The sequence below is a fragment of the Nothobranchius furzeri genome, chromosome 4, assembly GCF_043380555.1.
Source record: "Nothobranchius furzeri strain GRZ-AD chromosome 4, NfurGRZ-RIMD1, whole genome shotgun sequence".
NCBI lineage: Eukaryota > Metazoa > Chordata > Actinopteri > Cyprinodontiformes > Nothobranchiidae > Nothobranchius > Nothobranchius furzeri.
Genome location: NC_091744.1, coordinates 8,540,950 through 8,558,358, shown reverse-complemented (window position 1 = coordinate 8,558,358; position 17,409 = coordinate 8,540,950). Strand labels below are relative to the sequence as shown.

The following is a 17,409-nucleotide window of genomic DNA, read 5'->3' as shown; positions in this document are numbered from 1 at the left end:
TTCTAAAATTTAATAACTAAAACATTTATATTCATATTGCTTGTGATTAAATGTTAAAAGCAGTTTTAATTCACCACATAATGCACAATTAGGAGGAAACATAAACAAACTGTTTTCGGTTAATCTTGCCCCCCACGACGATAAAACCAGATGTGAATCATCTGTTCAGTCTGCACTCGTCTGCAATCTGTTTTACATCCAACAGAAGCACAAATCATTGTTTTGCCAAACAGTCAAATTTTTGCAACCTTGTAGCGGATGTTATTGTGCAGGGAAATAAAACACACAAAACGCAACAGCAGAAATAATTTGAATTGAAACCTTTATTTAGTAGTTTAATGTTAGTATAAACAAAAAAAGCATGAATGTTTTGGTTTTTGACATTCTGATTTGATAGATTTGTTATCTTAGTCGTGTCCAATCCCAAGTCCAAGTCCAATCCAAAGTCCAATGGCGAGTGGAAAGAGATGCTTTTTCTCCCGTGGGAGAATTTAGATGAATTTTCTATCAGATTATATCCACTTCTCACATCCTCCTACAGACACATCTACAATGATTGTTTTGTGTTTAAGGGATAAAATTGTTTAACTTAATGCTTATGAATAAATTAAAGTTGACAAGTCTCCGTTTTCCCAATAAAGGTCGTCCAGACTCCCTTCATAAGATTTATCGTTTTTTTATTAACCTGTCAGGATTGTTGTGAGTTCGGTGGGAGAAATGAAGATCATCAAGAACTTAGACTGTCTGGGCCTGTAAATCCAATCGGCGTTTTCACTTCAGTAAACATTTCTAAGAAAATTAAGCAGTGACAGCTGTGTTTATGAAGAGTGATCTCTTGAAAAGTTGACTAAACCTTATTTTGACACTGATAATGATGGAGCCCAAGACCGTGTAAAGAGAAAGGAAGAAAGTGTGGTTATTGTGGCTCTCACAGTTGATTTCACTCCCAGATATGTTTATTGATCAAGGGCCAACTTCACAAAACTGTCACAGGTGAATTGTTGTTTTTCCAAACGTTTCTGATATTTACGGTTCCCATATGATCGATCCTGTTACCTTTGATAAGTCTCAGAATTTTCCTGAAGCTTCCACACAGTTTGTAAATCAGTGTAATGGGAAAAAAAAATATTTGATCAATTTTATTTTGTTAAAACGATCACCTGGAGATAAGTTCAAGGTTTACAGTATCTTAAAAATAATCGACTAAACATAACATTCCCTTCACCATTAGCTGTACTAGATTTTAGTGCTAATTAGCACACATTCGTGTCAAAGACGAAGCATCGAGACATTGTCTTGGTGGACTAATTGGTCATCTGTTTTTAACATCCAGCTCAAGGCACCACTGATCAAGTGTAGCCTCACTGAGCTGGAAGCCCAACTGCATACTCTATGTGTGTGTGTGTGTGTGTGTGCGTGTGTGTGCGTGCGTGCGTGCGTCTCACTATAAAGCCTGGTTTATGCTTCTCCGTCAGCTCCGCAAGGGACAGACATGCACGGATTGACGGAAGCTTTTTGCTTTCATACTTCTCCGTCTCCTGGAGAGTGTTGCAAAGCAATTCCCTGGCAGGACAACAGAGGGCGTAGCGCTGTTCTGTGGTATCCTGTCATGTATCGGTCCAAGATAGTGTGTTTATATTGTGTTTTTTGTGCATATAAGAGAGTTTTAACACTGACATATTTGTCTCTCATTCTCCCACCTCTTCATGCGCTCCCCACCTCTAAACCCACGTTTCTGTCATTTCCGTCCACAAATAAAATGCTTGCTGCTAGGGCTGTCGCGGTTGAGGAATTCCCCCTGCGGTGATTCAGGGTGGCTTAATATTGCGGTGTGCGATATTATTGCAGCATTTTCTTTTTATTGCAGTACTATCTAAACATAATGTTTACACATTTAAAAAAGGTTAAAAATTGCCGTGCCTTCCTTTATAACACTTTACTGATTGCAGATCAAAGGGCAGTAACAACACAGATCGCAGTAATGTTTGTTTCTTCGACAGTCGGAGTCCGTTTGAACTTAAAAACAACAAAATTCAGGAGAAGGTTAAACTTTCAAATGCAAATTTGGCTGCAGCATCTAACAAATAAGAAACAAGTCCCCATTTTGTTTAGTTGTTTAAAATCAAGCATAAAAAATTACATGTACCGGGCGCGGGGCACTATCATTTCACTTTCACTTTCACACACACGAATGACGGAGATTTATAGCTCGGTCACGTCCTTGTTACCCACAAGGAAAACCAGCATGTTAACCATATACGGTTTGAGAGAGGATCTGAGAGGGGTGGCAGCATTTGCAGCAACACTGAAAACCCTCTTGGATGGTGCGCTCGTTGCACTAAAAGCTGCGAGTTGTGAAGCGCGTTCCATCCGCGAGCCGCATCACCGCGCAGAAAGTGAATGCATCAAGCATAAACCAAGCATAAATCAGGCTTTACACACACGTATTTGCGTGCGACTGGCGAGCAAAGGGAATCTCTCCCAGTTGTTGCTCCACCATGTCGGGGGGGTTTCTTTAGGGTGGATGCAATCCTCCTACAAGTAGTGAGTGAGATCCAGCTCGGCTCAAACTCTCTTCGGGACGGTTGCAGAAGCAGTGCTTGTCCGGGACTTCAGGAGGTCTCCGAGCGTTTATTTATTTATTTTATTTTTTTATTTTTTTTGCCGCTGCAGCTCTGTCTCGGCCAAGGACTCTGGCTGCGCAGCAGCTGACGTACTGAAAACCAAAGTGCTCCCAAAGGAGCGAAGTAACGTTTCGTTTTGATACCAGTGCAGCCATCCTTCTCAACATGCATCATTGAGTTGAATCAAGTTCAGTAATCGCGGTGGCCCATGATGCAGCGCGGTGGGTTTCTTCATATTGCGATATTTCATTTTTGCGGTTACCGTGACAGCCCTACTTGCTGCGCATCTTTTCACTCCTCCAGTCACGGGAGAATTAAACGTTCATACTTTTAGAGTTTTTTCGCGAGGTATTTTTCAAGCTTCTCCGTGTCTGCCGCTAGTATCCTCGGCTCTCTTTGCAATGGCGGCGCTGTAAACAACAGCGGTGTCCTGACCAATCACAAGCTTGCGTAATCCGTCTCGTTCGATGGATGTTTAAAAAAGTGGGCTCGACTCCGTACGTACTTGCGTGCCTGCCGGATCCCTACGCAAGGACGGATAATGGCGTTGCGTGTCTCCGCACTGACGCAGACGGAGAAGCATAAATTAGGCTTTAGGTTAAACCACACCTAGTGTAATACTTGTGTACTTTTGAGTTTTAACAACGGTCAAAACCCTGTGAAGTTGAAAGTATTCATGGCCCTTAGACATGAGCTAGAGTAGGGATTCCCAGCGGTGCGCGAGCTGCCGCTAGGGGGTGCGCAAGGTGAGAAGTGTAATGGCTGCGGAGCTCAGAGAAGTCTGTGGTATGTCACCGTTAGCGTAGCCAGAAACTAATTTGTGGGTGGGCTTAAGAAAAAGTAAGTGAGCCCAATAAATGCAATTGAAAACAAGTATATTTTGCTTGTGTGTGTGTGTGTCCTTCGCATGTGCCCTAGCTTCATAATAATAATGCACCGAGCATCGTCACTCTGGCCTGCGCACGCCGTCAATAGCAAGATATGTTCAGTATTTGATCATTTTTAACGGTGTTGGAGAAATTTGAAGGTGGTGAGTCATTCTGGCAGATTGTAATTAACACCCTGTCTCATGCAGGTGTTCTGACATTGTAAACCTCACACACAGAACATTGTGGATGTAACTAAATAAATCAAGAAATGATTCCCATCTGAGCATTTTAGCATTATTATATTAATATATTACCACACTGACTGTGGGACAGCATTCTAAACGTGTCAGGCTGTAACAGAGCGCTGAAGATCTGAAGTTCAGAGTGTGTCTGTCAGAGGTCAGACGCGTTCCAGCAGAACCACGGCTCACGGGTGCACATGTGAGCACATCTGGGCTGGGCATAAGTAATTTTACAACATTGGTTTAAATAGCACCAATAATGAGACGCAGTGACTTGAGCGGCTCATGGAGCTGTGCCGCACACACACATACTGATTCAACAAGCGCACGCTGCGCAAACTCCGGTGCGCCATCAGACTGAAGGCAGAAATGAGCGCTGCCTCCTCCGTGATAAAAAAAAAACTTACAAGAGGTTTTATAACAACATTTTTCATTCAAGGTCAAATTAAGATATTAGCTTCTATTTTGGGATGACGTATTACGCCGGGGACACACCGGCCGCGGAAGCGCCGAGAAGCGAATCGCTCATGAAATTCGGCCGCTGCTCGCCGCTCCTCAGTTCAGATCAGACGCGCCCCAGTCGAGGCACGCCTCGGCTCAGCTGTAGTTTTTCTTTTAACTACTTGGTGTCCTCCATTTCCTCTCTGCCTTTTCTCAGCTCTTTTCCTCTACATTTGAGTGTTTGTACGTGTGTGTGCGTGCGTGCGTGTGTGTGTGCGTGCGTGCGGGTGTGAACCTATGGTATGAACCAGTTGTTTCTGCCAGTTCAATCTCTTGGAACCCGCTCCAATTCTGCAGCTGTATCCTAGCAATTTCTTCCGAAATGGGTACGTTAATAACCATGTTTTTCGGGGGTCGTACAGCTCCTTGTGTTTCTCAACTTCCATAATTAATTTAAAGTCATCCATCTTAACTGCTTGCCTCAGACTTTCTGCCTCTCTGTCTTCCTGTTTGCTCCGGTGAAAAGACACCCAAAACCACACCCCCGTCACGTGGTCACACACGCACACAAGTTCGATGTGTGTGTGTTCGTGTGGTTTTTCTGCAGTGTCTGATTACGAACACATTTGACTATTGTGGCATTTTATTTTGAAATGCTTTATTTTGTTAACTTTACCGGCCTGCCTCTTATGTCTAGGTTTGACTTCCTGCCAGAATTGACGCGATTCACCCGCGACTCGCGAAAAAAATAGAGCCGACGCCGAAATGATCGCTGCACGGCGCGGGCTGGAGCGCCGGCGTGAGGCGATTCGCGGCGCTTCGGCGGACCATGTGGTCTATAGAATAGCTTAACAAGGGCGCCGAATGAAGGCGGTCCCATTTTCACGGCGCTTCCGCGGCCGGTGTGTCCCCGGCGTTAAAGTCGAGTCCGCTCCAGCCATTTCTCATTTCAGAGAAAAATAGAACAGGTTAGATGCACCTATTAAATAAAATTACTAACAAACTCAAGAATCTTTCTTTGCTTCATTGTTCTGGTGCTGAAAATATCACTAATGCGGATCAAAGGAGATACACAGATGAATGCACCTCTTATTTATTATTTGGAGACTACATTTACTGCAGCTAGCAGAGGCAGAGATTTTTTCTATTGATACACGGAATTTACAGAATCATTTAAAATTTTAATAGGGGAAGACTGCAGGAGGGAGCGGTAAAATACAGGGGGTCCCCAGCAAAAACAAGAAACTTTACGAGTCTGATGAAACTTGCTGGTTTTCTATCAGGCAGTCACGGGGCAGCTCCAACAACCCAGTGGCTGTGCTGGGTCAATGTTATCGAGCTCAGTCCGGCTCGGCCGTGAATGAGCCGAGGCGACGTCGTGCTCTGCTTAAGAAGAGGTGTTATTTTCCCGCTTCATAAGAAGCGTCCAACATGTTTTTACGCTTTCTCCGAGACATGTCACGTCGCTAAGTTGTTAGCACCGCATGCTAACACGTCAATAGTGCAGCGTAGCCTGCTGGAGGTTTTAAGGGTTCAGATGAAAACACCCGGCCTCTCAGGTTGCACACACATCGATCTTAAGTTGTCGCTGTTGCTCTCACGCCGTAATACAGTATTAGATGCGGTTAAAGTCAGACATGAAAAAATAGATACATTTTACATAAATAAGTGATGCTTAGCCTGGTGGGGGGAGGAGAACCTGGCCTAATAAGCACTGGAGGAAACCCTGTCAAGATCGTCAACACTCGTTTATCTTAATGCTATTGAAACATGTAAACCACAAAGCATTATATCCACTGCTACCTTTCTAATTTTAAACTCAGTAATTTATGCTGTAACATCACCTTGCCTTGCCTGCGCCTTGCTGCCCGCCGGCTGTGATCCCAAGCGACAGCATAGTAGTTCCCACTGCTTCGGGAAACAGCGAAAAAAAAAAAAAAACTTGGGATCTTGTAGGCATGGTGGTAGGATTTCAGCCGTGGCGGGGCGCCACGGCTATGCCTATGTAAGGAAAACCCTGCAGCCAACTTCCGCAGGAGCATTTTGTTTTTCGATAATTTCTTATACTGGAGACGAGAGAGCCGGATGTTCCCTTTCAGCACGTTTAAAGCAATCTTGCACAGAGCGTGCACACTATCTGGCGAGCAGTCTTTTAAAAACTCGGGACGTATCCGGGTGCTCATGCGAAACAAAGCCTTGAGAATCCTGGCATTGTGTTGTATCCTGGACGACATTGTTCTATTTTAGACAAATATACCACCAGCATTTGATCCAGAAGTGCTGGTGTTTCCAGATTCAAATCCACTATTAAGTAACCGTGAGGGTCCTGTGTTGCGTCTTGGAAACCTTTTCTGGGTTGGCATACCACAGCTTAAATAAAACCGTAATAGGATTTTGGATCTCTGAAATTTTTCACTGTAATTCGTGGATGACAGACGGGGTAACTTTGTGTCGCATTTACGTAAGGATAGAGACTTGTAAAATCGACGTAGTTGATCTTTTCATGGCTCTGAGCCGAATATCTGAACAGCGCTTCACGAGGTGAGAGCGGTGCTGGTGGAGGTTCGAATTCCTGCACAAACTGCTTCACCTCCGGATTTGTTTTCATCCTCTCGTGCCATTGATGCTCCCAAATCACAGTCACTTTTAAATGGTGCATTGATTCCAGCATCTGCAGTTTTTTAACAGTTTTGTCATAAATTTCCCCGAAAAGGATTTTTCTCAGAGGACACGTTGCAGACGGTAGGAAGCATTTTGGACAACCGTGAAAAAAACACCCTAAAAATTCAACCGCGTGTGTGGCTCCTGCAATCACCGCAAATCCATCGAGAAGAAACTCCTACTTTCCGCTCCCCGGAAGGTTTCAAAGCATGCTGAATCTCTACATTTTGACAATGAGATAACCATTCCAACCACACAATACTCGCTGTTGAATATGGTTTTTGTTGAGTGTGATAATTGAGAGGATGAGGGATTGCCAATAGGGATGGGTACCTTTGACATTTGAATCGATTCGGTACTAATTCTCGGTACCTAGGAATCGATACCGGTACTTAACAGTACCAATTTTCGATACTTTTGAGTATTTATTATTTTAATTATTTTATAATTAAATATATATTTTTCTCAATATATAACAATATTTGATAAATATCACGATAAATAACATTCAACTGTTTGTATTTTAACATTGTCCTTGTAGTTTTATAAGCTGATAATTAAACTGATGGAAGCTAACATATCAAGCTGACGTTATCTTAAACAGTTTATTTAACTCCTGGAGCAGATTAAAACGATGATGCCTCACACTTAGATCATTGTAAAGTGAAGCCAAACTTAAGAGCGCGTTCATGTTCTTCTAGTCGGAAATTCGGAGTTCCGAGGAGAAAGCGAACGCACCATTAGTGAAACAGAAGCTAACAAATCAAGCTAAGGTTATCTTAAACATTTTATTTACCTACCAGAGCAGATTAAGATGAGGATGTCTCACTTAGATCATTGTCGCTGGTTTCACCATCACCCAGTTACCCATCACATTTAGTGACGTGGACCCAAGCTTTAGCGTGCATTCTTTGCATGCTGCTCTGTTTACAACTGGCTCGCAGCGAGCGACAACATAACGCTCTTGCGCATGCGCAGCTGTCTTGGCAAGTTCTCGTTATGAAGGACGGGCACCGAAACGAGGCACCGTTTGAAACGACGTGAATCAGTGCTCGGTCGGTACTATGGAATTCGGTCGGCACCTTAAAAAGTACCGAATTCGGTACCCATCCCTAATTGCCAAAGTGTCAGGTTTTAGAAAATTTGATCTAAATACACGCATGCACGCAGACGCGACGGTCACTGATTTAATAGGATCGATCCCGGTTTCAGTAAAAAACTCTTCTCTGAAAATTCCACATACTTTATGGAGAATCTCGACATCATTCTTGCAATAAAATACCGCTTCCTTCTTAAAATCAAAAAGCTGCTGCTTACTCACTTCCGTGTACCATTCTAAAAATGTATTTTTCTGCTCCGGAGACATTTGATCAACGCCAAAATCGGAGACAAGAGGATAAGCCCCGATGTAGTTCAGATTTTCAAGCGATGAAAATCGGTGAGGAAAGAAGCCTTTGCATGAATCTGAAAATCTCAAGGCCGCGGGGAGGTTGGCTAGTTTCATCATGAGAAAACTTAACGAGTCTATAAATCTTAAGCCAAAATCTGGATCAGAAAAACATAGGATCTTGCAGCCTTGCATGAGAATATTTTCAGGTACAATTTTTAATTGGATCATGGCTCTCAGGATTAAATAGGAGTCAAATCCTCTGGCGTTGTGAGCAATAGATGTATAATTGCTGAATTTATGCCACCTTATCTGCATGATGAAATCTTGTATGCACCCCACACCGTATTTTTCCCAAATCTCGCCTTAATCTGTCATGGTCTGCGTCTGCGTCTTCCCTCATGTGTCTCCTTGTGTTCTCCATCCGTCTTCAGGTTGCCCTTTTGTGTCTTCTAGCGCCCTCATGTGTCATGTCTGCATCTTCCTCATGTTCTCCTGGTGTTCCCCATTTGCCCCCTGATCTTCAGCCCTCTAGGTTTCCCTCCTCAGACATTCCCCTCCCAGGTCCTGTGCTCCCTGGCCCCCTCTTAGTCACGCCCCTGTAGTTTTTCTTTCTGTAGTGTTTTCCTTTAGTTTTCAGCTTCCCCTTAGAATATTAGTTATGATTCATGCCCTTCTGGTCTTTTGGTTTTTTCTCTTAGGTCATTTTCCTTTAGTTACAGCCTTTCATTATTTAGTATGTTTTTCCCACCAGTGTTTATTGTTTTTCACCCCCTCCCTTTGATTAGTAGTTATGTTTCCTGCTCTTTTTGTATTAGGTTTTATTCTCAGGTCAAGTTAGTTCCTCCCTGATTAAAGAGCAAGTAAAGTCTAAATTAACTTTTTTTGCTGATGAACTGTATAAATGAGTGTCTAATAGTGTTTTAAATGTGTGTATTCATTATTTTAGCATTTTGGTGCATTTTCTTTAAAAATTAAAAATTCTGCCTAAATACCACAGTACTGCGCCACCTTCAGCTTAAAACATAGAATTTGACTCATTTTGAATACATTTTAGCCAATGGCTAAATAGTAAGATACTACGTAAATCAGTAGAGTTTCGGCCACACCTTGTGGCGAGTTGGGAGTTGGATTTGCAAGTGAGTGTAGGACGGTTAGCGGTAGTTCAGCATTAGCATATAGCATTAGCATATCCTAGTCTTTAGCATAGCTTTTAGTGTTATAAAAACTTATTTAGTGTTAGTTTGGCTGTTGGATATTGTAGTTTAGTTGGTCTTTGGCTGTTAGTGTAATTAGGAAAGTAGTTCGGGTTTAGTGCTCCATATCGTGTTAGTATGGTGAGAAGGTTAGTGTAGTATGGTTGCGGTGGCTCTGTGGGGTTGCACTCCTTTCCGCTGGACAAATTAGGCGCCAGTGGTTGCGCGCAATCGGTGTCTGGAAAATATTCAGCTCCCGCCTGGTGCTGTAGTTTGCAACCAGCATTTTACCAGCGATTCTGCACATCTCCATTTCAAGAGGGAGGCTGTGCCCACCGTGGCTCTTCTGCGATTTAGATGCAGCCCACCGACTCTGCTCCCCCACCATGGCGGGCTCCAGTCTGAGGTGAGTAAGCTAAATTAAAGTTTTGACATCTTCTAAAGACAATTCCCTACCTAAATGCAAAGTCTGAGAGACGTGGTTCACTTCCTTTAGCTAGTCAGTCGGTAATTCTGCAACAGTGGCTCTAACTAACGTAGCACTAGTTGACATTACAGCGTGAAATCCAGCTTGTGACCCGGTTCTGTAAGGAATTCTGTTCAGGAGGTCACATTTCAGGCTCTCCACATCATGTGTGACTGACTTTTACGTTATAACAACGATCACACACTAGGAATGTTATAAAGCGCCTATATAGGACAGTTTCTTTTGTATATTATCTGACTTTATAAACTCCCAACAACAAAGTGCTTCTATTTCTTTTTTCAGGCTAAATCTACCCAAGACACTGGCTGTCATACTGATTTAGCTGCAACAATGCACTTGTCCAGGCTGACGTGAAGCCTTACCCGTAGCAAAGGTGAATTATTTTTAATAATCTTCTATGTAAACATTTTATTTTTACCTTCTAGTTTTAATTAGTTTTACAGATTATTGATACACGCTATTTTATAATCTTTTAAACATTTATAAATGTGCTGCTACTTTGTTTTTTACATAGTCAGCCAGAACAGAGCTCACAGCCGCAGTGTGTCTGGTGACACAGGGACCATGATGGAAATTCATCTTCCAGAAAGTCCCAGAGCAGCGTCCACACCCCTGAAAAGACCAAGGTGTGAGGTGTCTGCTGTTGATTCCAGCTTCCACCTCAGTGACAGTGCAAGCTCAGTGAACTGAAGGTAAAAAAAAAAATTTAAACATTTCAGAATTTTTAAGATATTAACAATTAAATAAGTATGTGATTACATCATGACGGAGGCTACTGATTCTGCCCGTGACACTTGGTGGTGACGTGTGAGCTGATTCACCTGGTAAATAACTTTTACATTAAATATTTTGTTTTTGCTATCAAAAGTAAATTAACTAATAACCTGCATTATTGCAGGACACTCAGCAAAATATAGACTCTACACCATGAGGCAGGCACACGTTAAGCACATAAGGTGAGCAACACCACATATTATTATTACTGTACACTGTCCTGGATTTGTTTTCTTTCTGCATGATTTGTTTTCTTTCTGCATCTCATCATTAGCCTGGCTGATCACCTGATAACGCCTGTCATCTGGTTATGACAGCATGAGTGTGTCCTCACACACCTGTAACCTATCAGCTCATCTGGCAGAATAGAGAGAGAAGAGACAACACCACATCTCCTGTTCCTGGAAAGCCTTCAGCCATCCTTCGATGACTGAGAACCTCCATCAGCTCTGTCTCCTGTCTGCCTACAATTATCATAATAAATATTGTGTTTGACAAGTTTTTTGTGCTGCCAAATATCTCATTTAGATTCCAGTTTTGAAATGTTAATGGATATTTATAAATTACATTAATTGAATTATCACATTGTCGCATGTTTAACTAGCTCTATTGTGATTAATTAAACTAGCACCTCACTGTTAAAAGCTTGTTTTAATTTCAAGCATGTTTACGTATTTATGGACATGAACAAAAACAGGAAATATATACATTGAGATTTATTTAATTAATATAACAAATAAGGGGGAACGAGTCATTGAAAGGCACTTTCTTCTGGAAGCTCCTGATCCTGATGACACCAGAGATCAGCTGCAGACACCAGAGGACCTAGAACCAAGAGAGCAGCTGTTATCAGTAAATAAATAAATCAGGGCAGTTTTAGTGGGCTGAACACATTACAGAATAATTTTCTCATGGGGTATTTTCATAACTTTCTATGCAGCAGACTGTAACTTCAGCCTAGGGCTCCTTGAGAGCTGCTATCCAGCACGTTTCAGTGGTTTTCCTGCTTTAACAGGTTAGATTAGCTGTTAAGCAGCTCAGCTATTTGTTGCTGATTAAAACCAGGTGTGTTGAAGCAGATAAATCTCTAAAACATGCTGAATACTAGCTCTCTAGGGCCGTGGAGCTAATCTGATGCTATGGCTAACGGCTACTTACCATTGAGAGCTGGTTCTGTTGGGTCAGTTCCGCTAGTTTCAGGCAACTCACAAGCTCAAAACAATAAGGCTCAGGTCCGCTTGTCTCCTCCAAATAGACTTGGTCCCTTTCTTCTCGAGTGTCTGGGTAAGGAGGGGGAGAAACTTCCTCCACTTCTAATAATTGCTCAGAGTGAAGGGAGCTAGCATCGTCTAGTTAGCCATCGTCTTCGTCACTGCCGCGGCACCGCCCTATCGGTCCTCCAGGCAACGCCTACTAATGTTGCAGTTTTTAAAATTGATATGTGGGTGGAGAAGGACTCTGAGGGGGGGCATTACCACTTCTTTAAGTAATCGTGTTCACCTGGTCTCTCTTTCCCCACACACCTGCAATTCATCTCCCTCTCATCCTGCACTGTAAAATCTGTTTGCTGAATGGTTATAAATGATCAACTAGCCTTAAAAGTGGAACTTCTTTCTTTCATTGTAAACTGATACCCCTAGCATTTTCTGGCAGAGCTTTGTCAGATGACTGTTTGCAGCCTTCATTTACAAGTGGAAGCATCATTGGTTGATGGGGGTTGGCTGAACTTTGTCTACTGATGTCTTCATTTACATGCGAAGCCAACCTAAATGGAATGTGCTTGGTTGATGTCTTGAATCTGGTGAACTGACACTGCTTAGAAATAAGCTGTTAGTTGCTTGGCAACAACCCCCACCACTGATTCCCATGTATTGGATGCATTTACAGAAAAAAGGTAAATGAAATGATTGGGAGCCGTGTGTGTGTGCGCGTGTGCGTGTGCAGGGTTAGAGGGTCTCACGTATGAAAGGGAGGGGCTGTGGGAACTGTGGGGTGAGTTATCCTAACACAAAAGAGTTATCAATCCTAACTTGACGTAAAGTGGTGCAGATTGAATACATCAAAGCAGATCATCAATATACATCTTTACAGAAGGGGACTACAATCAATAACTTCATGAGCCAGTACACAACAGTCATCAATTCATTTCTTGACATATGGGGTCATTAAAGGTCATATCACAAAAGGTCAAAACAATACATCTGTCAAGTTTGACGTAAGGTGGTTTGGGGGAAAGGTCATAAAGGTCAAAGAACAATAGACTTGTCAAAAGTTGTGACGGAGGGTGATTTCTTCATCTCTTTTTTGTCCATTAATTGGAAGATTACTGCACATAATTGTGTTTTGTCCGAATTGTCCCCTTGTTACCTTGCTGTGACATTTTACAACAAAAAATGGGCTGGGTCAGATCTCCTCATCAGTGCATATCATTTCAACTCTTCACAAGCCTTTCCTCTTGCAAATACAAACACACAGTTTGCCTTCTAACTAGCTAACAAGTAAGATTTTTAAATGCATTTATTAAAAAAAAACATCATGGATTTAATTGCCGTGGTTAGCTGCAACATCAAGGTTTTTCTTCCCCACACTGTCTGAAACAAAAAAACAAGAAGAAACTTCTGAAAAGTAAGTGAAGCTTTTGCTGTCGAATGTAGGAATATTTTCTACTTAGCTGCCGTTTGGTTAAATATAATCCAGCAGGCCTGTTGGCTTGATATAGATACTTTGGACAAAATGACATGTTGTCATAAGGAAAAAATAGCAAATTCTGGGACTTTGAAGTTTTGTATGTGTAGTCGCTTTTGATCTGTCAAACAACAGCTGTGTGCTGAAGACGGTGTTACAAATAAACCCTTAGAGGTGTGTAGAGTGTTGATCAAGCTTAAACGTATTGGATCCTGATGCGTTCAGCTGCTCATATGGATGTTTTTAGCAACTCTTCTCTTGACACTAAAACTAATAGTTGCCATGACATGTACATACACTCATAGTGATGGCTTTATTAATAAACCACATTTGGAGTTCTATATATGCTCTGAGTGAAAGGCAAAAATCACACTTTTACTGTAGCTTGAGACACAAAGTTGCAAGAAAATCTGCATGTGGAGTCACGTAAGATTTGTACGTACAACACTTTTGCTACATATTTTTTATTTGAGACATGCTGGGATTGCACATGAACTGTAACATTTGTGCAAAAGCCGTTGTGCTTCCAGGTTCCCCTCAGTTTATCAACAGTCAGGCTGTCAACCCGTACTAAAGCTGTCTCACATACTTCACTTCTAATTCATGGACACTAAGTTATGAACAATTTAAAACAAGTTCCAGACACCCACAGCAGTTCTGACTATTTTGATAGGGAATGTCTTCTATGAACATGTTTAAAATCCCAGAAACTATACCATGTCATTTTATTTGTTAAGCGCTTTCAATCAGACGATCTACGTTCCTACCCTCACCTATGGGCACGCCCAACTGAGAGGAGGCCTAAGCGGAGACCCAGGACACTTTGGAGGGACTATAGAAGAAGAAGAAAATATCATTTCTATAGCGCCTCTCAAGATAAAAATCACGTTCTGCTTCACAAAAACAAAAATTGTAAAAATATAAAAAAGAATTTAGAAAATTGTTAAAAATATATTTAAAATGAGCAAAAAATAGACAATTGTGATTTAAAAAATGTTGAGAAAGAGAGGGAGTGAATAGGGAAGGGGCAAATCAGTGGATCCCGAGGAAGATGGTAAAGGTGGGGAGAGCAGAATAAGGAGAGGGTGATGATGAAGGTCACGCATCATCTGGCCAGGGAACGCCTTGGGATTCCCCCGGAAGAGCTGGCCCAAGTGGCTGGGAAGTGGGAAGTTTGGGCCTCTCGACTTAGACTACTGCCCCCGCGACCCGACTCCGGATAAGCGGAAGAAAATGGATGGATTTTTTAAATCAACAGTCCTTCACAAGGGGACCTCTCATGGTCTGCTTCTGCAAACTGATTGAAGCCCAGAATAAATTTGCTGTTTAACTACACGTACGTGTGTTTAAAATGGTTGCCACGCATAACTTGCATTGATTTGAAACGTCATTTGCGCACATCCCCCGAAATGAACGTGACACATCTGAAACACTGCAATATACTGTATGAGTAACCAGTAGGCGGAGTTGACAAAATGAGCAAGACACACTCACCATGGTGACTCTGCCTCTGGTTTAGAGGGCTTTCATACTATGCACGATACCGCTGCTGTCTTGTTTTCTGCTGTGATCTCAAAATAAACCAGTTACTGACTTCTTCTGTTGACGCTGTGTTTGTTTTGGTTGTACCCACAAACCTGGCTCTCTGTCTGGTCTTAGTAATCTCGTGTGCCCTGTAATGAAACAATCCAGTACTATATACAGTGCCGTGCTGTGCAGCAGCAAGTATGTGAACAAAGACGAAGCCTGCTGCCTGTGCAAACGCTAGGTTAAACAAGTATATCCTGGCCCCAAGAATGATTGTGATTGGTGGAGCGCTACATATGGTGTGTGTCAGACTCACAAAGTGTCTTAAGCATCACCTGTGTGACCATTCTACTCACTGCCACGTGTTGGACTGACAAATATAGGTTGGGGATTTTAACTTATTGCCCAGCCTTATTGAAAACTTGTGTTAATCATTTTTCATTTTTGAAACTCTCTTATAAATAAAAGAAGAATAAAAAAACAGGTCACTGATTAGTGAAGTCAGGTCTTACTTAGGATAATAGTCTAACTTCATACAAATCATTTTAATTGTTGTAAATAATAAGCTTCAACCTGACTTGTCTACATGTTGAAAGGGCTGCTTTTGAATGACTGAATGCCAGTTCACCCAGTTAATGTGGTCTTTAGTGTCACATATCTTACATCTGAAAGGGACCTTGTCTCACAGAGGAGTACAAGACTACCTCTGTTTTGTCTCCATTACCATATGTAAGTCTGAGTCACCTTTGCCGGACCATCTGTGTGTGTTGGCATGCACGTTTGCCCATTTGAAATCAAAACTGTGTGGGCGCTCTTGTATTTCACCAAACAAGGGGGTGCCATTATCCTAGCTTAATGTTCCAACTGTCTGTGGGGGTCCTCACAGTTAGCTTGGCTTCAGTGGGCTTGTATTAAATAGTCCACTGTGTCTTCTACACACCCACTCATCCACAATCTGTTCCAAGGACAGACTTCAGTGGTAAGGTGTTTCAGACACCGGGATCTCCATGGTAACTGGTCACATTATTTTCCTTTGTATGTGTTCCATGTTCCTGAGGCCCCAGCAGTATCTGGAGTCTTGTGCACACTTGTTTGTTTGTGCACCTGTGATGAGAGTAGCAAGCCTGAGGAGATGGTGCAGCTTTCAGGCTGCTACACAGGAGGGAAGGAAACACACCAGGGATTATCAGGGAAGTACAACCACCGAGGGAGCAGGAAGACGAAGCGATGGGAAGTTGTCAAGAGACAAATGACGTGTGGAAAATTGTTTGAATCTTTGCATTGCTGTGTTCTCTTGGCTAGTGTGATAAAGATTATAAATAGACAGATATAGATACTTTGCCTCCCGAAGGTAGTAGTTTTAAATGAGACGGCTTGATCCAAAAAACTCACTGCTTTCCTCTAGGTCCTGACTTGCAAAAACACAAATCAAACCCAAGTTTTTACAATGCCAACTGGTCCTGAGCTAACTGCCTTAGGTTTCTATAGTAATAATTTGCATTACCACACACCACTTTATAGCAAAATATGACCTTAGTGTCTGTAGTTTTGGTCAAATTCAAAACTGCACACGTCTGAATACATTAGGAAAGTTAAAAGCCCAGCCATCCTTAAAGATCAAGTTCACTCTTATTACTTTTGCTGTGGTCACTAGGAATGAATGCCTTGTGAGCTGTAATCTAGGGGGCGTGGGCTCAGATGCTCCTGTTTGAGGACGTAGTGGCAACAGACGGTAGGATTTGTTGTCTTATTTTGTGATAACTGAACAGCTAGCCTCTGATTGGCTAACAGCAACACAACTTGACCTCTTACTCAGTTTGCTTTGCAACATTGCTGTTTTATCTCCACAAATGACACAAACCTGAAGAAGTTCTGCCATGCCATGAGGTTGCTAATGCTAACAGTTAGCTTCTACTAGTCGAGACATTCTCTGCTGTTTCCTGGACACAAAATCAACAGCAGCCTTCCCCGTCGTGAGTCAAAGTGGGTAATCCATGAACTCATTCCCTGCCAGCCGTTTTCTGATCAGAAAGCCCTTGACTGCCAGTGTTTCTGAGCATTTGTACCATTTTTTGAAGAGTCAGAGTATTGTGCTCTACAGGGTATCTGTGGATCCTTAAAAAGTCTTTAATTTGCTTTTCCAAATTTAAGGCCTTAAAAGTCCTTAAAAAGGGCAAATAATCCTTAAGTAGTTTCAAAGGTCTTAAATTACCAAAGATCCAATAAACAAGATTCTTTTATTTCTATAAAATTTTCGTGAATTTCTAGTTCGTGTTCAGCATTTTTTTGTGTATGATATTAGCATAAGCGGAACCGTACACGTTCAGTTGGTTGTGAAAGGGCGCTATTTTTAGATGGTTAAGCTAGTGGGAGCTTGCCCCATGGGGAAGTGCAAGTTTAATTTTAACTGGATGGCTAATCCCACGTTCACAACGTTATCACCAGTTCCAGGCAATAGCTGGAAATTATAGCTTAAATTAAATTAAAAAAATAGCTCAAATTTGGTCAAAGTGGCC

General features: G+C 42.1%; 1 protein-coding gene across 2 annotated transcripts in view; it reads left to right on the top strand.

Moving 5' to 3' along the window:
• mad1l1 (mitotic arrest deficient 1 like 1) overlaps positions 1-17,409 on the top strand; it is a 120,401-nt gene that overhangs the window by 99,768 nt on the left and 3,224 nt on the right. The gene's annotated exons all lie outside the window — the stretch shown is intronic.